This window comes from Lacerta agilis, chromosome 12 (genome assembly GCF_009819535.1).
Source record: "Lacerta agilis isolate rLacAgi1 chromosome 12, rLacAgi1.pri, whole genome shotgun sequence".
NCBI lineage: Eukaryota > Metazoa > Chordata > Lepidosauria > Squamata > Lacertidae > Lacerta > Lacerta agilis.
In genome coordinates, this window is record NC_046323.1 from 44,209,535 (window position 1) to 44,232,383 (window position 22,849).

The 22,849-nt window shown below is 46.2% G+C and overlaps 1 protein-coding gene across 1 annotated transcript in view; it reads left to right on the top strand.

The window, feature by feature from the left end:
• The window catches only part of PTPRN2 (protein tyrosine phosphatase receptor type N2), a 583,237-nt gene that overhangs the window by 447,144 nt on the left and 113,244 nt on the right, over nt 1-22,849 (top strand). The gene's annotated exons all lie outside the window — the stretch shown is intronic.

The following is a 22,849-nucleotide window of genomic DNA, read 5'->3' on the forward strand; positions in this document are numbered from 1 at the left end:
ATGAGGCCAAACTTCGATTCACAAAATGTTTAGGGCTATGCGTAGCCCTGCATACCTCCAGAAAAAAAGCACTGCATATTACCAAAGTCTGCCCCCAAAGATGGGAGAATGGGCACCCATTTCTGGCATCCAATGAAATGTGGGCATGTATAAGGTGGGATGATTAAGGCAGAGGATGAGCCAGTGTACAAAAGAAACCAGGTAGGAACAGCATTATGGGTTTTTAAGGTGGCCACAGGCTTAGGAACTAAAATGCCAAAAGGAGAGTGGGCGGCCTCAGGATAGGTAGGATAGGGAAACTGAGGAGAACTTATAATTAGAATTCCAAGATCCACAGGCAGCTAGTTGTTAAATCTAACTGCATAAGCATTGTAAACAGCCCGTGGGAATTCAGATTACATCTTGTTGATTGAAATTGGTCGAGCGGACTTGGAGCATTTAAATAAAGCAGCCATTGGCCACTGAGAAACAACACTTGCTGCCTAGTTACGTAGCTGTCAATATTATGTATTTACCACAGAATAACCCGGCATTTCCTTCAACAAGCAACCTGAGTGCTAGATTAATAAAATACATTCCCTTTTTATTTATTTTGACATTTATTGATCACCCATTAACAATGTCCTCTGGGCAGCTCACACAAAATTCAAAACAAATCAGCAAAGTTAAAACACTCTGTTATGCACATGACGATTAGCATAAAGCAGCATACATAAAGTATTTTTTTTAAAAAAAAAACACCAGTGTGTAAAACCAGGCTAAAAATAAATTGCTCCATGGTCTAAACAGCCTGGGAGACCCAATGCAAAAGGACCCACAAAATCTTAAAATAAGCTGTTGTGTTTAAGTGATCCTCACTGGGGAGCCCAGTCCATCATTGGAGCACCACCATAAAAAGCCCTCTTCCTAAAACTACCTGCCTCACCTCCTTAGGTTGGGGAACCTGGAGAAGAGCCTCTGATAACCTGGTCCAAAGCTGATTAGGAATTGGGCCCAGAAATTGTCTGGAAGCTAGTGCAGGTGAGAGAGCACTGGTGTAATATACCGTATATACTCATATCTTCCAGTTCCCATTAATAACCTCACTGCCCTTTTTTGAGCCAGCTGAAGTTTCTGGACCATTTTCAAGGGAAACCCCCACATATAATGCAGTGCAGCCAGCCAACCAGGAGGTTGCCAGAGGATGAATAACCACCACAAGATTATCCCTTTCCAGATGGGGTTGCAGTCGGTATATCAACTGAAGCTGTCAAAAGCACCCTGTGCACTGAAGCCACCTAGGCCCCTCCAGTGACCACTCTGGATCAAAGTTCAGCCTGAAACGTTAAACCCGCTCCTTTAGTGGGAGGGCAATCCCATCCAGAGCAGGTTGAAAGCCACTTAACTAGGCGAGTGATCCATTCACAAACAATAGCTCTATCTTATCCAAACTGAGCTTCAGGTCATCTATGATCAAGTTAAAGCACTGGTTTAGAATGTCCAGTGCCGTGCCTGGGTTTCTTGAAAAGCAAATGTAAAGCTGGGAGTAACCTGCATATTCGTGACATCTCATCCAAAGGTCCCCTCACGACCATCTCCTAGCAGTTTCATGTAGATGTTAAGAAGCATTCTGTCGCCTAAAAATATCATAACACATTTAGCACCAATCTTTCAGAATCTAAAGGACCACACTCCTGAGTGCATTGCACAGCAATCCTCAAAACACTTCTTCTAAATACTTCTGCTTAAGACCAAAAAGAGAGAGGCCAAACTAGATGTTACATGGAATTCCATGTTGCTTTCCTCCAAAGGTGTGGGTTGGTTTGTTTGTTTTTAAAGAAAAAAAGAAAAACCAAAAGCAACTTGTACAAGTGTTGAGTCTGAGTGGAAGATGGACAGCTCCTTGATATTTTCCCCACTTCACATTTTTCAACACAAGAGTGTCCTCTCCAAACCACTGTTTTTTAAAAAAAAAATAATAATAATAATAATCATCATCATCATCATCTGTGGTGTTAGGGGAAAAGATATGGTGTTCCCGTTTATAATTAGCAAAAATAATCCAAAGGAAAGTAACACAGCAGTTTATGTAATGTCTAGCTTGGCTCTCAATGAACTGAGAATTATCTTTAAGATTAGAGTGGCATGACATTTCATTGAAAATGACATGGTAGCTTGTTCTGCAAAAGAACAAGAAAGTGGCAGCCTCTCTTTGTATTCTAAAAATATTGCTGCTGAATGAGGGCTCTTGTTCTTCTAAAAGGAACCCCTAGTTCCTATTGTTGCATGCCACCCCAATCTCTGAGCAGTGCAAGATTCCAGGGGTTCCAGTCGCTTAGCTTGGGTTCGTGTTTCCTTTGGAATAAGGTACAGCAGAGACTGTGGTGTCTTTATGATTGATGCATGGTTTACTTACACACATATAGACAACCTGAGCCTGTGATGGAGGGGCTCACAGCATTAACAGCCCAAAAGGGTATTGCTTCTCCCATGGCCACAGCTTTGGATTCCAAAATAAATCAGACATGGCTCTCTCTCTCTGGCTTCCTAGGTTGCAGCTTTGCTTCCAGCTTCCAGCTTCTAGCTTCTAGCTCACATCTTAACTTTCACCTTTTTATTTTTTAACCACCCGGCCCACCCATTTTCTGTCTAACACAGAGGCTCTATCCTTCGTTTCCTTAATGACCCATTACCACACCAGGAAGATAGCCTGGCTATTCCATGAATTAGAAGGGTCTCGGCATACAGCCTGCTCCCCACCCAAAATCATAACAACATGCTCTCCTTGGGAGCATTTGTCAGTGGAAGAGAAGGGAACATTCATAGAGGAGAAGGCTTTCAGTGTTGGAGGCAATATACCTTTGATTACCAGTTGATGGGAATCACAATTGGGGAGAGTGTTCTACTTGTGGGCTTCCCATAAGCATCTGGAAAAAACCAAGATGCCATACTAGATGTGACTTCAACTCAATCCAGCAGGGATCTTCTTGCTTTCCCCCTTCTGTTTCTATGGCTATAGATCAGAGCAGCTTCCAGACATACACTTATCCTCACCCCTCTGACACATTCTGATTTGTTGCCCTGCCACATCCCTGTTTTGACTTTTCAAAACGTGCTTCCACCTTACAGTGCTCAGGTACCATAAATACACCATTGCATCCTTTGCTGAAACAACATTAACCCATGAAACAACTAGGATATGAGAAGCTCAAAAGTGCTTTTCAGTGCTGTATGTGAACAAACACTGTCTATAGTTTAAAGCACGGGTCAGCAACCTTTTTCAGCCATGGGCCGCTCCACCGTTCCTCAGACCATGTGGTGGGCCGGACTATATGTGGGGGGGAGTGAACAAATTCCTATGCCCCACAAATAACCCAGAGATGCATTTTAAATAAAAAGCACACATTCTACTCATGTAAAGACACCAGGCAGGCCCCACAAATAACCCAGAGATGCCTTTTAAATAAAAGGACACATTCTATTGATGTAAAAACACACTGATTCCCAGACCGTCCGTGGGCTGGATTGAGAAGGCAATTGGGCCGCATCCGGCCCATGGGCCTTAGGTTGCCTACCCCTGGTTTAAAGGTTTGCTCTCTTTAGCTGTGATCTATAAAGTGGAGTTATGTCATCTTATACAAAAACCCAAGAAAACTCATTTGGATGGAATTGCTGGTCTCTTTTTACTGTACTGTTTGTTTAGAAATTTCAGAACTAGGTGCCAGTCTTCTCTTCGCAGGTTGCTTTTGTTTATCAAATACTATGACTGCTTGTCCTGAAAGGAAAAAGGGGCTAGGAGAATTCTTGAATACCCTAGGATAACTTAACCAAAAATGGAAACAGTGGTTGGTATTAAACTAAGTTTTACTCAAAGTAGAACCACTTAAATTAATGAACATGACCTAGTTAGGTTCATTAATTTCAGCAGACCTTTTCTGAGTAAAGCTTAGTTGAATGCTGCCCACACTGAACAACCCCTACAAAAAGTAGTGTTTCTGTGTGTGTGTGTGTGTGTGTGTGAATAATTTATAGACCACGTAACATAAAATATCTAAGCAGTGAAGAAGAGTACAGTGTATAAAATACATAAGATAAAATAAGTCCTAAAACAAAATTACAGAAGCAAAATAAAAATCTTTCATTGTAAATAAATAATTGCTGGCGAGCAGAATCTCTCTCTTCTCCCACTTTGTTCCTGCCCTCCCTCCCCATGGCCTATCCTGACTTGTGAGATCATGCACAGTCTCAACATGATATGCTTAAAGGCAGTGTTCGACGTAAGCTGAAATCACACGTGCATTTTTAGTGCTTTAACTGTATCAATAGGGAATATTCCCCACTTCGGTGAATGTGCATTGAATCCATTCGCAAGTTTTGCCATCCCTCCATTAAAATACCACAACACACCCTTCCCATTCTTGCCTATCTCTAACGCTGATCCATATTGCTCTATAGCGACCTTCGGATGCATTTCTAGCCAGAACCACGAAGCAAACCATGTGGCAGTCTGGGGCAGCAAATTTTCAGGGGCGGCAAAATTAGAAGAGCAGTAAAATTTGAAGACTGTGGTGAAAGGAAGAGCCAGCAACTGCCAATCCATGGCGAGGACCACCGCACCATGACATTTTATCCTTGGGGGGGGGGGCCACCTCCTGAGCTGGTCTTGCTGGCAGAGGACGGGGAACCAATGGTGGTGGTGAGGATGACAGAGTGGAGTCTGAGGTGGCAGCTTGGGTCGGCGGCTTTATTCCATTCCCATGTCCTGTCATTGAAGCCATTCCCATGTTTGAAGTATAGCGGTCAGCAAAAAGTTTAGGAACTAGGGAGCTGGAAGGGGGGGGGAAGCTACTTAGCAGGTTTCTAACTACATGAAGTGTGCATGGAAAAAGATAATATGTACATTTGCATATATTTATTTTTCCTGTGGGGGTGGGGGTGCAGAGCCCAGATAGTAGCTTGTGCTTCTGCTAGTGTGCTCCCTCTTCTTTTTCTGAACCCGCATTGTCCCGTCCCCCCCCCCCCGACTGCCTGCAAACTGGAATTGTTGCAATGGAATCAATTGTTAAGAGTGACAAAGATATTGTTGGTTTTAGTTATAGCCACTCTGGAAACTTCTAGAGCAGAAGGGTGGGGCTGAAATGTTTGTATTAAACAAAAAACACGGTGGCACAATCATCTAACTTTAAAAAATATATATAATTCCTCTTAATGATGGCCAAGGGGGCCCTTGTACACACACGGCAAACTGAAGCCATGAAATAAAGTTAAGATGTGATTGTAAATCTGCCTCCTTGCGTGGTTATCAATTGGTTTGATATACAAGTATGTTTGAAACTGTATTTTTGTCTTTTCCATATACACACCAAGGACAGGAGAGTGTTCAAAGGTGGTTTAAGTGGCACTAACACATGTGAAATGGGTCAAAGAGGGCAAAGGAGATGCATGCATATGGTTGCAATGTTGCTAGAAAACGTCGTAACTGCATCTTTCCAAGGGCCTCAGTGCTGGAAGATACTATCCAGTTAGTTCATATGCATCTACGTGGTTTTCTAGCTTGGGTCAGATGGATTGTGTGTGGCAATATGCACACACACACACACACACACGCCCATGTTATTAATTCAAACCTGCTTCTCCTTCTTCAGTGAAACTGAAAGCATGAGTTAAGTAGTCTGGTGCAATTAAATGATTGATTCGTTCATTGCAGATTTAACATGGATTTTTTAAAAATAGGATTGTAATCCAGGCTGTCTCCTGCGAAAGACTACAGACTGAGTGCCAATGGAGTAGTAGGCAAAGTCTGCTTATTTCTACATGGGGAATGCCACAAAATGGTTTGCCTGGAAAAATTGCTTATCCATATCTTTAAGCCAAAGGAAGCTGTGTTGTTTGTTACATATCCTTCAAAGATCCCTTGTGCTGGGAGACTTTCTGTATTTATTATAAGATGGTTAATGAGCAAATTGGTTATACAAAAGTAGGAACATTAATCAACCAAATGCTTGAACTGCATGTTGGCTATGAATATTCCAAGGCTTGTACTTTAAGAGCCAAGGGCTGGTGTTAAAGAGGGTCAAAGATGTGGCATAATTGCCACACTGGCTTTGTTTTGATTTGTTTTATTATCTAAACAAATGTAAATAAATGACTTAATAAGGATTTGGGATCCATTAATACTCATTAGCTGGTGGGAGTAGGAACTGACACTCAGGGATGTTAAGAAATAGCAAAAAAAAGGTGATGTCTTCTCATTCTCAAGTTCATATTTACACATATACTGTGATTCTCTGAGACAATTGGGCAGTGGAATGGTAGCTGATCAGGAATAAGTAATCCAGAACAGTGTGTTTATGTGATTTTTTTAAATGTTGTTGTGGGAAGTACAAAAACAAGATAGTCTTGTGAGCATCTTTCCACAATTAGCAGGTATGAACACAGGAGTCTGTCTTATAGGGAGCCAAACCATTTGACCATGTAAGTGAGTGTTGTCTCCTCCCTGACTGACAGCAACTCTCCAGGGTAACGGGGGGGGGGGTGGGTATGAGTATTAGTGCTGAGTATTACACTTCGAGTAATTTGCATGCAGAGCATATTGAGCTAAGCTCAGCATTTATTATTTTGGATTGTCACATCAAGGTAGCAACTGTAGTGCTGTGGATAATGTAGACTAGCATTTGGGTTAAAGTTCCCACTTCCTTATGGGAGTTGCTCAGTTACTTGGGTGAAATAATAACCACTTAACATCTTCTATGGCTTGTCTGTAAAGTGGGAATTCTAAAAGCCTATCTCATAGGATGGTGTGCAGGTCGGAGGAGGCAAAAAGTGAAAGATGATACAGCAATCTAGTTTTAAAGAAGTATCTCAACACTGGGGTGAGATTGATTAGACTGTCCAACTCCTCTCCTCTCCCATCATCCTTTCTCGTGGTTGGTTACATTGCCTGATTGTGAAATGGCCTGTTGCATTTGGAACCGTTTGTCCTTATAGAAGGGGCCTGATGGGTTATTCTAAAGGATGCTGTGGTAGAAATTCCCATTTTGTGGGGAGACCATTCAACAGGCGGTTTCAGCGGAGGGTGAGGTAGAATCACAGGGAGGTGGCCTAGCAGCTAGCTGCCTCCCCCCTGCAGCTGGGGGCCTACAAAAGGGGGGAGAAAGGGGCTTGTTAGGGAGAAGCTAGCTTTGCCGTGCTTGGGCCTGCCATCTCCAGCTGTCGTGGCAAAGGGGGGAAACAATAGCAGGGGGAGGCGGGAGGGGACCATGGTGCTTTCAAGAGTGCCAGACACTAAGGAGGCCTCCCAAAGACTTGTCATCTGCATCTGACAAGAGCTCCTTTCCCCGGGTTCATTTCTTTTCTTCCTTTATTCTCCTGTTTGCTGCAGCTGTGGGATTTTCAAAGGCGCTGTGCAAACAGATGTTTGGCTTAACCTGCAGATCCATCCCTTCCCTCCTCCACTCCTGCATCATTGCGAGTTGTAGAAATGCTACACTTGAGGAAGGATGGGGGGTGTAAATGCCACTCTAATATCGGGACTTCCTCAGAGAGAGAGAGCAGGCGGTTAGTTAACGGAGTAAACATTTAGCAGGAGTTAAATGTTAACCAGCTTATCTCACGTCAGCACCAGCAGTAGGGAATAGAATTCGTCAGAAATTGGAAATATGATTATGATTTTACAGTCGGTCTTGAGCTGGAACTATAGAGACAGAAAAAGCCAAAGGCTACATCTCCAGTGGTATTTTGGGCACCCAAAGCCAGATAAGTGGAAGTGCCATCTACTTTTCATGTACGTTATTGCCTTATGAATACAGCACTACAATTAGATAACTAGGCATTTGGGATAACTTTGAGATTCAAAAATGCTTTGCATGTCTTACAGTGTTCTCTTTGACAAAGACCCATATCTCTCATCCTGCTGAACTCATCTGAAACAAGGAGCAGAATCCCTTTCAGACACAAAATGCTTTGAAAGGAGAGGCACAGTGAGGGACATTCAGACTTTGCACAATTTTTGCAGAGCATTCCCTTATGAAGAAACGGTGTTTTTTTGGGGGGGGCCTCCCATTTTCCAGTACAAGAGTGTGGAGAGCAGCTGAGCAAAGCCCTTGCTGCATTGTTAGCTAGGCAAAGCACTACAAAGCTCTGCAGGCAGAATTAGACACAGTTGCAAGGCCAATTCAGCAGTACAGGAACACTTGGTGAGAATATGCAAAGGCAGTCCGGGGCAACTTTAAAAATTAGGTTCAGTTTGAGGACACAACCAGGAATTTTTGAGAGGCATGGGAAGACCACGCAGTGTAGGAACCTGTTGCCAGTGCCCTCCTCTTAAGGAAGAAAGGCTGACAGAGTTGAGTCGCTCAATGTCGCACACCATGCCTAAACTTCGACTTCAATTTAGGTGGCCTCCAGAACAGTACTCATTACACTGATCTATACTAGCTGTTAAACAAGGAATAGCCCAGCTGTGCCTTGTGGGTGACACGCGGCAACTCAAGGAAGTCGACTGAAATAGAATTAAAATTACCTATCCCACCCATGCCACTGGAGGAATTGGCACGGCTACAGGTGCCACATAATACTTGTTCCACATTTATAACAACTCGGTCATTCAGTGCTGCAGCGCCTGTACTTTGGAACTCTCTGCCTATTGAGATCAAGCAGGTGCCTTGCCGTTACTGAAAACGTCCCTGTTTAGACAAGCTGGCCCAGATGCTTAGAAAGTTAAGGTAGCGTTAATCTGTTTTGGTATTTTAACTTTTGTGTGTTTTAAAGTAGGATTGTTGGGTTTTTCCTTGATTTTATTCTCTTATCCTTTTGTAAACTGCTTTGAGCCGGGGGTTTTTAACAATCAAAGTTAGTGTATATATATTTAAAAATAAATCCTCAAGGTTCATCAACAGCACATCAGGAGCTTGTTCATCCAGTGTAGCAAGCAGCAGAATTTGACAGTTGTGGAAGAAGGGAGTGGCCTGGTGCTTGAATTGTGAAGAGGAACAATCCATAAATACCACCTCACTGGACTCCTTTCAGTTGTAGTCAAATTGTGGCCACCTTAACAAAATTGCTGGGGGCACAGCAGCTAAAGGTTCCCAGCTTCCTCTCTTCCCCTTCTCCCACTGGTACTGGAATGGCGACAGGAGATGGTTGTAGATAGAGAAATGTTGGTATTGTTGGTTTGGGGCAATGAGCACTGCTCCGTGTGAGAACATTTGCTTCGCATGTGGAAGCTTGAAACTTAAATCCTGAAATTCTAGCTTTAAAAATCTCTGGTTGCGGAACGTGTTCCCAAAACTATGGAGAACTGGTGCCAGTACTGGCCTAGATGGATGTATTTTTTTAATGCAGCATGAAGCAACACTTTAACAGACAAGGGCTGTGTGACTGGTGACTGAGGTCCACACCAAGGCTTTCAAATATGACTCTTGGCTTAGGAATTTTGCCACATCAATTATATAGTAATATTAGCTGGTTATTTAATAGCTCTCCAGACACTAATTAAATTAGTCTAGCACTTTACAAGCATTTAACAGTCCCCATGACACTAATGAAACTAGGTGGAGTTCGCCCCTCAAACAACTGAATAATAGTATTGGGTATTTCGACAAACCCGAGGTCTAATAGATATTCCAGACAGGCATTTTATTTAATGCAGAATATGAAGGTTTTCTTATATTGATTAAAGTGAAGACACATCAGCACATGAAGTGGAGAAGAGTTGGTTTGAATTTCCGCTTCATATTCTCCCCCCCCCCTACTTCAGGAAAAGTCCGTGCTAGAAGAGCAGGGGACACGGACATGTTGGGTGCTTATATTTTGATGCAAATCGTAGAGGGTTTTGATTTTATTTTATCTTTCGTTGATGTTTGAGCCTGCGGGGAGGGGGCGACGCTCCCCTCATTGTTCTCCCTTCAGCTTCCATTTGGCAAGAGTGGCACAAAAATGACTGGGGGGGGGGGGAAGGAGTGTGTGTGTGTGTGTGTGTGTGTGTGTGTGAGAGAGAGAGAGAGAGAGAGATGGAGAAAGTGAGCGTGAAGAAGGGGGACAGCAGCAACCCCAAGCAGCTTTTACAAATGAGTGACAAAGGCTATGTCCATTCATAGCCTCCCGCGCCAGCGAGGGGGTTCTGAAGAGCCCGAGCCTCGCCAGCCAATTGCTGTCAGCAACCTGTGGAGGGGAGGCATCGCTATAGCAACCGGTGGATGGGCCATGTGCTTTGCCGCCGACAGCAGGGGCTGCGCGCGGGCGAATATAAAGGAGGGGCAGAGCGGAGCCCGGGCGGATGGGACGGGCGTTTTTTCTCGCGCGCGCTCCTCGGTGCGCTCCCCCTCGCGCCCCGGGATGATGGACAGCTCCGCGGAGGCGGCCGCCCCCGGGCCCTGGGAAACGGGCGGCGAGCGCCGGAACCAGCGGCTTCGTCGTGTTGCCTTGGGACCGGGAGAGGAACCTGTCAGCAGCGCCGCCTCCCGCCTTTGTATCGCCTGGCGGAGGGACAGGAGGGAGTTGGAGCTCCCACCGGCGGACCGAGTTGGGCGGCGGGGGCTTCTTCTTGCTGGAGATGCCTCTCTGGGGATTGAGAGCCCTGCGGATGGAGGCGGAAGGCATGGCGGCAGGTAAGGGGCACCCCGAGGGCGAAAATGGCGCGCGGAATTTCCCTTTCAGCTGCGCCTGACGTGGAAGCCTTTGGCGTCCTCGTGCTTATTTGGGGGGGGGGGCGCTCTGGCCGCGTCGCCCCGATGCTGAATCCCGGCCTGGGTGAGAATGGCTGAGAGAGAGAGAGAGAGAGAGAGAGAGGTGGTCGAGGTCGGTGGTGGCCAGAGGTAACGGGGAGGCTCTCTGCCCATGCTCAGAGGTTCTGCGGCGGCCTTTTTTTGCGAGGAGCCCTTGCTGGATCAGCTCTGGCCCCAGTCGCGCTCCTGTGGCGAGTTCTTGGACACGTGCTCCGGGGGGCGGAAGCGGTGCTTTGCCCCGGTGGGGACGCGGGAGCTTGCCTCCTTCCTGCTGGCGCTGAAGTCGCCGCCAGCAGCAGAATCGCGACCGCGTTTGCGCAGGGTCGGTGCTGCTGGGCGACAAGCGCCAGGGGAATCGGGAGGTGGAAACGGTGCTCGGTGTTTTGCTAGCTCGCGCCGGCGGCTTCCGCGCGTAGTGAGAGAGCCCATCTGCCCTGGTTCTTTCCTTATCCTTGTTTTGCTGAAGCATTTCTCGTGCGCCCCTGTTCCGGAAAAAGTTGGAAGGGGTGTGTGTGTGTTTGTGTTTGGTTTTCAGCCCCCCTTGATCCAGTTGTTAAGCACTCAGAGGCGCATCTGACCCAGCCGATCTCTCGCTCCTGCGCCAGTCGCGCACTTGAGGAATGGGCGCATTTCCCGCCCAGGTTTGGCCGCTTCGAATCTAACCCCTGGTTGTTGCGTATTGTGTGGCTGGCGACCAAGAGCTCTCTCTCTCTCTCTCTCTCTCTCTCTCTCTCTCTCAAGAAAGACAAAAAAGTTCTTTTGTTTTGCTGCCCGGCAGCAGCTTCTGTGCAAAGGTCACCGCTGACATGCGCGGATGGGACCGCTCAGAGCTCGCCCTGCAGGATTTCCGGATCCTCTATCTCCTTCGCCTCGTGGGCCGTCGCCAAAGGTTCCCGGAGTGATCCCCAACTGGATCACGTCGTTTGTGGCTATTAACCCGTGTTCCTATTCAGCATCGATAGTCCTAAGATTTCACCTGTAGCTCCTCTGTCCTGGGCTGCGTTGACCTTAGCAGTCAGTTTTCGACTACTTTCCCCGAATCATCATGACCTGACCAGCCCCCAAAGCAGCATTTTTTTCTTCCAACAAGTCCCCCATCACTCTGGTCCTGGTCATTCCTTAGAAAACCCCAGAGATAGGAGGAGGAGGACAATAACATCACCACCACCACCACCAACATGCTTAGCCGATTGAGCAAAGTTCCTCCCAGTTGCTCTTGTTCCTGTGCTGGCGACTCGTTTGCAAGATGGAAAGCAAAGTTTGGCCACACTTCTTCCTTTTATAGTCCTCCCATCCCTTCTAAAATTTAGCTGCTGACGTATTGGGAGCAAAATGGGGAGTTGAGAACAAATGTGTCTCTCCAGACGGCGTGTATATATATGATTCCCATATCCATGCTCAGCCTACACTGGTATGCCTGCGGGGTTTACATGCATAGTATTGTGACCCTTATGTTAGAAGGACATAAAGCAGGTGATTTAAGCAGCCTAGCATTTTGGAATGCTTGTTTTATATATAAAACACACACATCCTAGCACAGTCTTGAAGGAAGCTCACAATATACGATACACGCTTCAGTTTTTTGTTTTAAATTTGGCATGTTTCAATAGAGATCTTAAGTGCAATGGGCATAGTTAGGGCAATCAGGATATTGACAGGATGGCAGAAAACAATGGAAGTAGATGCGAGCACTGTGTGTATATGTACTCGCTTGCAATGTGGGTACAGTAAACTACAAATATGGCATGTATATATTAATGGAAGCACTCAAAACATACATGCGAAAGTGTGTGTGTATACATACATAGATAAATGAGGGAGCTCTCTTTACTCATATTTTCAGAATATTTCTGACAAGTAATTAGGTATATGTTTATGCTGTGCATATATCTACCCTTTCTTGTTTCTCCTTTCTCTTTCTCTTTTGCCTAGGAGAATATTAAAATGCCTGTAATTTTCATCTTGCCACAATACTGCCAGACAGACAGAGAGATCCACTTATCTTTTTTTTTTTAACCCTTTGGACAACTATTGACATTTTAGTATACAAATTGCATAACACCTATGAAAAGCAAGGTTACTGGTTTGTTGGTGCAAGCAGCTCCTCCTCTCTTTCTCTTGGTAAACAACAAAAACAGCTCTTTTATTTTCATTTACGAAACAAGAAGAAAGTATCTCCCATTGATGCTGGTATCTTTGAAACTTGTCTGAAGCCTCGGATTCGATTCCTTCATTGTTGTGGGATATTAATCCTTCTAAAAGGTATAGAGAAGTAGCGCCCCCCCCCGCCCCCGCTTTGTGGGGTTGAAGGTTGAGGAAGGATCATTGTGTCCCTCCAGAAGAATAGGTCTGTGGTTCGCACCATGACCTTTCTCAGTGATTTGAATAAGCTGGAGTTCCCAGAAATCCATCTGCCTTTTGTGTGTGTCAATTTTGTCTAATCTTTTCAACCTCTCCATAGATTCTCAAAGAAGGGGGGGGGGGAAGTACCTTCCCATCTGACTGAAGCCCCCTCCCCTTCCTTCTCCAAGTAAAAGCATTAAATTGACCTTGTTTCAGGTGATGAACTGACATCTGCTACAAGTAATTCTGAATCAACATCCGAGGTGTTAATGGAGGACAGGGAGCTATGAGGATGCTGTCTCCATCCCTATATATACAAACCTCTTGCTAATCTTAAAGAACCTCATGTGAGATTGAGGCTGCAGTCCTAACCCTATACCTGAGCATGTGCTCCATTCAAGTAGCATTCTATGGCCTTTTAAATGTGTTTGTTCGTTTTTGTTTTATTGTGTGTTTTGTGTTCTCATTCTGCATTTTTATGTTGTGAACTGCCCAGTGGACCTTTGGGCGAAGGGCGGTATAAAAATTTAATAAATAATAATAAATAAAACAAGAATTCAAGTTGGACTTGCTTCTGAGTAGACAGGACTAGGATTGCACTTTAGACCACTAAATTATGTCCTTTTTGTGATGTATGATGTGACAGTCAGTAAACAAGAACACCTTTAATTTGAACACAAATAACAAGGCATTCTTGTGTTGAAGCAGCTCTAATACCTTAAGGCCTTGCTTCTGCAATTGTGTTGTACTGCACCCTAAACGCATTTACTTGAGTATCCGTCCAGTCAGTTTGATGCAATTCTAGCAAACTTAACTTGGGTGCATATTCAATTTAAACTAATGAGTTAATTTGCTTCCACAGAGATGTGTTTTAGCACATTTGTGATAATGGGTATCATTGTAAAGAACAAGAACAATAAAAATATTTTAAAATGCCAAATTACTGTAAGGATGATTTTTGTACATACCCGGTATAATTCTTTAAAGTATCAAAAGGTTAAGTAAACGTATATTTCCTGCATTTTTTTTATCCCAAGAAGAAAATATCCCCCAGAAGATCACAGTTAATATAAGGTTTATTTAGTCAAATCAATAATGTGACTCTAATAAATACACTACATGAAAACAAGGTCAGTTATTCCAAAGGAGTTTTCCTGGAAAATGTGGTTAGATGATATTAACAGTAATATTATAGATAATAGCTGCACAATTTACAAAACTATATATTCCTTTTTTTAATCCTGCTGAGTCCAAATGTATATTAATATATGTTTATAGTCAAGAATAATTATTTTCTTGTCATTCCTTTTCTTCTTCTTGGGACTCACCCCCCCCCCTTTTTTTGGCCTCCTTGAATGGCAGATTTGCAAGTACAATTTCATCAGCACAGAGGAACAATAGCTTTCAGTTGCACAAAGGATTTCTCCCACCCTGAATCTCAACCACAATGCCTCTTGCTCTGATAATAGCTTCTGAAAAGATTTTGTAATGTAGAGAATTAATACATGATTATTTCTGCCTGACTTCTCCCATTTATTAGGTTCTGGAGTGTATTCTCAATTAAAAATAGCATTAGGTGGTTTAAAAAAAAGTCATCATATTTTAAGATAAATCATTTTCCAAAGTTTTATTTATCTGTGCATACCGAGATATTTAGTTTTCATTGTTATTTGTGTTCAGATCTATTATAACGTGTCATCAACAAAGAATTATTTTTTAAAAATGAGGGGGAAAACCCCTCTGGTGCATTATGTGCCACTAAATACTACTGCCAAGTTATTTTAGAATAAAAAAATAGATATTGAAATGCGTTTTTCTTCTCAGAAGTAGAAAGGCAGTGAGCATCAACTGCCAGCCAAGTGTGTCCTTATCTCAACTGAGCAATAGCTTTTGAAGTTCGAAGGCTTACACTCGCTGGTTCTTAGCTGAATGGTATTTCCATTCTTATAAAGTTTACTTTGTAAAATGGCAATGTCCATTTTAAACGGGGCGTGGAGGGAGGGGAGGGGGGAAATGTGAATTGCTATTTAAGGCTGATAATCTGTAAAGCACCTATATCTAAGGTAGCATCTATATTATGAAGATAACTGAGGGTAGTTTCAAGTGTTCCATCGTTGCCTTCAGTTTCCAGTACATTCACTTGCCTGAATGATATTAAAGTATATTAAGCATTTACAGGCTGTTGTTGGTGCAACCTCCAATCTAGCTGGGCTCACAGTCATGCACACACCTCCTCCTGAAGAAAACTCTTGAGGAAGTGTGTCAGACCTGTGACTGTTGAAGAGGATGCATTGAAAGGATATCAAACATGGTTTGATTACATTAGCTTCATCTGGTTTTTTGGGGGGGAGGGGTGGGTGTTTTCTTACTGAAACTCAACTGTGCAAAGGGTTTTTGGGAGGGGGCAGTAAAGCTGGTGCAAAGGCAAAGAAATGCCTTTCTTACCTCCTTGAAGAGACAATGCAATGGGAAATAACATTTTTGACTGGCAATGCATTTGGGAGGCCAGTTCTTTGAGCTGCTATGTAGGGTAAGATTAATGAATGTCATCATTCTGCATTGGCATTATGGACTGAAACCCAGTAATTATTAAGAGTCCCTGTTTTACAGTCCTAGAGAAGCCCCTGCTTTAAAGCATAGTTTTAAGGTGCTTGTGAATAAACATTCAGTAGATACTCTCATAACACTTCGCTTTAATTATTCCTTACAGTCCGTTTTGCATTATTTGTTGTAAAGAAGAAGAAACGTCCCCCCCATCCTGTGCATTTGGTAGGCCTTAAACTTTGAAAAATGAAGATATTTGTGATTGTTCCCATGTTACGCAACAGCAGTTGTCTACATACACACACACACTTCAACATCCCAGCGTCAAACTGAGCCAGTGACAGAGGAAGGGGATGCTGTGCTTTAAAGATGTCCAACTGTAAATGTCAAATTCATACATATTTAAAGATTTTCCCCATTTCGAGTCAAGTCTGACAGGGCGCCTCTAATTAACCCTGGATTTTGTTCCTGCGAGGCCTGATTGTTGGATCCAATAGAAGCATTTGGCTGGAGGGAGGGGGGAGATGGGGTGGGGTGGGGGGGTCTTAGGCAAAGTGGGAGATTACTGGGAGCTCCGGGGTTAAAGAACCCTCCTGCCCCCTCTTCCTCCTGTGCATGAGGGTGTCAGGTGGAGTCCAGTTTGGAATGGGAAACTAAACTAAACAAACAGCTAGTTAAAAGCTGCTTCTTTTTTTAAGCCCAAGTTCTACTTGGTGTAGCAGGGGCACAGCCTGGGGATTCACAATTATTTTTTTTTTTATTTTTAAGCATTTTATCCAGGGGTGCAATCAGGAAACAAATCATTACCTTCTATCCTGTGTCACCTCGGTAGGGATGGTGCTGGAAAAGCCAGATTAATGTCACCAATACAAGCCTAGCTTGCTTTTGGATTCCCTTTGATTTCTCAACCTGACAAGAGGGAATGTTTTCTTTTCAAACCTCAAGCCCACCTTCTTCCAGTCACAGCTAGCTGACCCAGAAATAGCAATGAATATGATAGGATCGATTGGTCTCTGTATCAAAATCCCACCACCCAAAGGGTGCAATGGGGGGACACCCCCACCTACTTTGGATGACCCCCTCCTCTAAGGGCCCAGGATCACACATTTGTACTTCTTATCAACCGGTCCTGAATAGGTACGAACACTTACCTGACCCTGAGCTTAAGCCCACTTCATGCTGCCAAAAAAAGGCTTTCATATAAAGGGTGGGGGGGGGGGAAGCCATTTGCTATACTAACCATCCCGACTGTAAGAAGGACAGAGTGTTTGACGAGATAGCTGGGGATCCGTGTTATGTTGTCTTGAGAATGCACCCGAGGGGGGGGGGGGTGGTACCAGCGCTTTGAAATCATCCCCAACAGGATCTCAATTCGGGATCTCAAAAGTCCTTCAGGACTCTAGCTTCCTTCCAGGGCGCTGGCGGTATATACTTTTGGCAGCAATCTTAGGCAGACCTTTATGGAGAGAGTAAACCTCCCTTCCGGGTTGTGGATGAGACAATGGGGGGAAGCGCTCAGAGGAGGATCCTCGGACCCGTATTAATTGCACAGCCGCGCTGTCCCTGAATTGTCCCTGAACTTTGGAGCGGGACCATTCGGTGCTGGGTCGAGCTGCTGGGAAGTTAGGGTGGGGCGCAATGAATGGATCGAGGTTGCATCCGGTTTGAGGATCCTGAGTGAGGGTCGCAGGCGTTACATGTTTTCTTGGGATGTTTGAAAATTAGGAATTAAGCCGGTCCAGTTTCGAGAAGAGGGACTGGCCTACGTTTCAGTCTTTCATATGTCGGAATGGAAAGAAACCTCGCTGTTTAGAAATTCGTCAGATGCACCTTCCTATCTGACTGCGTTATGGTGAAGAAGGGTTCTGTGTAGTTCGAAAGCATGCCCTGTTTCTCCGACAACAGAAGCAGGTCCTCTGAAGGTTTGCGTCGCTTTCCACGTGCTTAAACCTGAGCTGTGACAATATTTGCAGAAACAGAAGCTAAATTATGTTCAGTACGCGAACCGTTCAGGGTCATCCGTACAAAGCGGCATCTTTAGAACAGGGTGGGAAGGATGCGCAGTTGAGGACCGTCGGAGGGAAAAGCGCTTTATCAGGGACTAGTTCCCCCCAAAAGAGAAACTCCTGACATCATAGCCGAGCTAACGTGTGTACTCGGTTTCGTCCTCTTCTGCCCTGAAAGGGCGCGTATCGGCTACAGAAACAAGCGATCTAAACGCTTTGTGGGGTTTGTTTTGTTTGAACAATGAGGGCTAGAAACGCGAGTTTCCCACAAACAACAAACCCTGAGCCCGGCGTTATCGTCAGATATTTATGGAGAGGGCACTGTGCACAAATTGCTTGCGGAAGAGAGGGAAGGTGGCTTCCTCTTTTGGCGAAGTAGGCAAAAAAGAACCTGCACGCGCTCCCGCTTTGCCTCTTAGCCACTTGCCTTACCGCGACTACATCCAAGCCAGGGATACCACCTAGGGGTGACTTTGGCCATTTTAAAGCTGAGCGCCTTTCTGTGTGCGAGATGGAGAGATGCTGGTGCTTTCTAGACCTGCTTCCAGCCCTCCATTCGGAACCTCCACCGGCGTAATCGCGGGGGCCCCGCGTGTTTCCCAACTCGCGGGCAGTTTCCTTGCCATATCTGAAAGTGACGGTCCTCGTTGTGCCACCCCGTCCGCCCAGCCCTATCCCTCCCCTCCCCTCGCTGGACGAGGACTGGCTGGCTCCCTTGAAATAAGAGTGGTCCCGTCGCTTGGAAAGGCAAAGCCAAGGCAGGCCGCCTCAAGTCTGCTGGCAATCCGCCGCCCCCTGCGAAGCGTGCGCGCAGCGACACGGCGGTGGCGCACAGGGGGGCGTTTGGCACTCCGGGCCCTGCTTAAAATGGCTTCCGGTATCTTCGCTTTTCAACAATGAGCAGTCAATTTGTAAAGCAATTTGAAACCCCGTTCCGATTTGCAGCTCGGCTTGGAGGGAGGAACATCGTTATGCAAATTAAACCTATTTACAAACAACAACAACAACAACCCCCCAAACTCTGAATCCATAGGAAATGTGGAAGTGGTTTGGACAAAAACGAACGCTGCTGAAGATTAAAGGGAAATAAATTATTTGCCTTATCTATTTAATTCTTACATTTGACAGTGCTTTATTATAGAGCTTGTAATGATATTCTCTTTGCATGATGATTTCCTCAGTTTGCCGGGTGTTTTTTTTTTCCCGAGCCGAAAATGCGAGTGAGAACCCCGTTTATTTTGTATTAAGGATCGTGTGGCCGCGGGCCAGTCAGCTCCGCGAAAGGGGCCTGACAGCTCTTGATTTAAGAGGCTTGCTTACCATTATCGTTTATATCAGTGGTAGAAGAACTCAACACTTTGCAAAGCGGATTCTGTTGCTTCATTTTTTCTCTTTCTTTCAGAAGAATCCTGAAAGAGGGACAGTACCATCGCTATCCTATACACGTCTGCTTAGTTCGATGGGACTTACTTCCAGTGCAGAATTGCAGTCTTAGTCCCATTTTACAGATAGGGATTAGAGGCCCAGAGAGCGACCCACCAGCATGTTCATGATAGAGGCGTTTGGGGTTTTTTTTTTTTTTGAGGGGGGGGTTGACTACAGTGGACAAGTGTGGGTTTCTCTTCCTTTCTGACGTTATTTAATATCCGCACTGTTGACAGAATAAGCCGGGCAATAATTTACAGAGAAAAAGCTTTCTTATGCACGGCGTTTCTAAAAACAAACCATAAACAGAGTCGCTCTTCTTTCCATATGACACTGTTATATATGTACGCAAGGTGCGTGGGCGCGCATCTCCTGAATATTGCAACAACCAATTAGCAACCCTGATCCTAAGCATATTTAGGTTGCAACCGCGTGTGAGTAATACTTGCAATACTTGTGAGTAAACGTCATTTAATTTAATGGGACTTCTGAGTAAATATGCATAGGGCCTGCTATTATTTTGGCTTTGTTCGGTGGGGCTGACCGCTTAGGATCGGAGCTGTTCATCTATTTACCGCTGGACTATTATGCGCAGCACCTTCGAAGTATGTTTAAGCAGAAGTGAGGCATCTAGTGCGATTTCTCGTGTGCGACATGGGCTGGGGGGAAAGGGTCATTGAATCACGTCCAGGATCGGGGCCATGCATTCAATGGCCGGGTCTCCTGGCGAAGAGGCCGGAGGCGCCCACTGCCTCCGCCTTACTGGGTGCGCAGCTGCTGGAGGAAGAGTTAGACGGGGGTGGGGCAGCTGTCCTCGCAGCAAGCCTAAACATCAGGGCAGCCGCTCCTTCTGTCTCGGAGACTTTGTAGCGCGTCCAATTAAGGCCCCTTCAGGCCAGGCCGTGCCCGGGGAGGGGGGGATGGAGTTCTGGTGGGGAGGGAAGAGAAGATGCGGCGAGCGAGGCCGGGTCTCCAGTCCAGGGCAAGATCATTTTTCAAACGCCCCTATTTAGATGCAGATACGGACCTCTCCCTCGCCAGAGGGCCGGGGGGGGCGCTTTCAATGAAATGCTAATAGTGAAGCCAAGGCCAAGCCTTGAGCTCCAGCCAGCAGCCTGAATTGGCCTCCGAAGGGGAGGGCCTGCCCTTTCGCCGCCAGAGGAGAGCTTTATCGGGCGACCCCTGCCCTCCATAGCAGGAAGGGCCGCGGCCAAAGGCGCTTTCCAGGAACGGAAAGGCGGGGCTGAGGAGGGCGCCGCTGAGCGGAGGGGCATAAGAAACCCGGGTGGGGTGGGGTGGGGGCGAGGGACCATATGGCGGTCCTAGGAAAGGGAAAGCAGAGGCAACTGGGCGGTAGGGGGATCCTAAAGAGGGAGGGACGGAGGAGGACGCGCGAAGGGACCTGTGGGAGAAGCTGCCATGTTAGGGAGCAACGGATTTGCCCGCCCTCGCCCGGCCTGCCAAACCCATTTACGGTCCCTTCGGGGCGCTTTCTCTGAATCTGTTTTCTAGCCGGGATGCAAAGCGGGACCCACCCACTGTTTTTAGCAACGGGATCCACTAGACCCCTAGTCAAAGCTCGTCTGCAGCTGGGGGGGGGCGTGTTTACAGCCAGGTTTGCAAATTGGGTGTTGGGTTCTCTGCTGTTTTGTGGACCTCACTGCCTTCGGTTCCCGCTGCTACGTGGATTGGGGCCCACCAAACGTTTAGCCAAGGGTGCCACGAACTGGCCCCACTTTTTCCGTTCTTTTAGACTGCAACCCTGATACTTTGTATTAAGTCCTACAGAATTCATAGTTTGCTTCCCAGTAGGGACAGTACTGTAAGGATTGTATTGATTAGGCTGAGTATACACCATACATTTAAAGTAGCCTGCCAAGAATGCTGGGAACTGAAGTCTTAAACTCTTAAACTACAGTTCCCAGGATTCCTGAGAAAATGTTCATTAAATGTATGGTGTGTTCAATCTCGCAAATAATCTTTAACGGAGTCCCTACGCTGCTGTCTTTAAGAGCACATACTCCACACTCCTCAGAACAAAGCACATACACTGGGAGTTAAGTTCTGCGTCCGAATGCGGTTTGGGCATCCGGATGTGTAGGGCTGCAGGTCTAATGACAGAGTTGATATTCCAGTGCCCACTTGTTTCCGTGTTGAACTCCAACGGGGCACGCGGGTCATTGCTGCGCATGCTTTCCCTTCCGTTCCAAAAATTTCAGTAGGTTGCCATATAGAACCGTAACTTTGTGATCCGGCCTGAACCATGTTTACTTGCAGGACAAGCCCTTTTATCTCCGTAGGGCTTCCTTCCCAGTAATGTCACTTCCAGGCTGTGCCTTCTTAAAAACCAATGAAATGTGCAGCCTGACCCCTCGGAAGTGTCCCACTGTGTTCAGTTCGGGCCTTACCACTTCCAGTAAGCGAGCGCAGGACTGCAGCCTAGCACCAACCCACCCCATCTAAACTGAAAAATGGACTGAGTGGCAAGGAGGCGCCCCACAAAGCCTCCTGGTCCCCTCTCCTCCCGGTAATCTCGAGGGAAGTGGGGGGGGGACGTGGTCTTGAGGACACGCGGGCGGAGCAGGCGCGCCCGCTTGAAAGGGAGGCGAGAGACGAAGCATCGCACATCTACTCGAGCGCGTTTTTGCGCGGCGGAGGTCTCAACGCCGCCTTCTCTTCCTCTGTGCTGGGTTAAGGAGGAGAGGAGAGGCAGGTGGAGATTGGGGGAAGGAAGGGAGGGAGGGGGGAAGCGAGGAAGACTCCTCCCGCTGGCTGAGGAGGCGGGAGAGCGCCGGAGCGCGTCCTTCTTCGATCCCTCGAGCGCTTTGGAGAGGCAGCGGGAAGAGAAGCAGAAGCAGGAGCAGCAGCGTCTTGAGAGCAAAAGTGGCGCGAGCGGCTGGCGAAGGAGCCCCTCCCCGACGAAGCCGTGAGGGCGGGCAAGCGGGCGACTGCCTGCCTGCCTCCTTTCCGTCAGTCGGTCCCTTTTTCTCCAGCCGGCGAGCCTCGCTCCTTTTCCTTTTTCTTTTTGCTCCTGCGCAACAAGGCGGCGAAGGGAGGGAGGAACGGTTTGCCCGGACCTGCCTTTCCGTTCCATTAAGCCCGAGCCCCGCGCTAAACTGGCGCGCTGCTAAAGCAAGGAGGCTAATTAATGGCAAGCTATGTTCCCAGTCAAGACGCGGCGCTAATTGCTTCGGTGGCCTTTTCTGATTCCAAGATTTTTTTATTTTTTTTAAGGAAAGAAAGAGAGAGAAAGGAACCGGAGTGGGGCCTGACACAAGAGCCGCTTGTGTACGTGCTAGCCGGGAGGAAATTAAGCGGCGGCCAGCTGAATGCGGAGCAGAAAATTACTAAAGAGAGGCGAGATAATGAATAGGCCGGGCCGGGCATTCAGGGGGGGAAATCCATTTTGTTACCACGCGAAATGAGGTGGTGGAGAGGACTTGGCTAATTGTTCTCATCTTGTAGCAACCAGAGCTGAGGCAGGGGCGTGCTTTTCAATTCATTTCCCTAGTAATTGTCAAGCGCTGGCCAAATGAGCGAGCCTGCAATCTTGCGTGCCTGGGCTTTTCATAGCCATGTTGCGATTTTAATTGTTGCTAATATAGCTTATAATGAAGCTAATGAGGGGAAATTATTGGACAACTTTTGAGCGCATGGAGACAAGCGAAAGGCATCACCAGGATTTCTTTTTTTGTCGCTGTGCGCACAGACACACAAAATGACACACATTAAAAAAAAAATCGTGGAGGAGCTTGGAAACGTTGAACTTTGTTTTTGTTTTGTTTCTATCCCAGGAAGAAAAGAGGGAGAGATGAACCCTCCCCATCT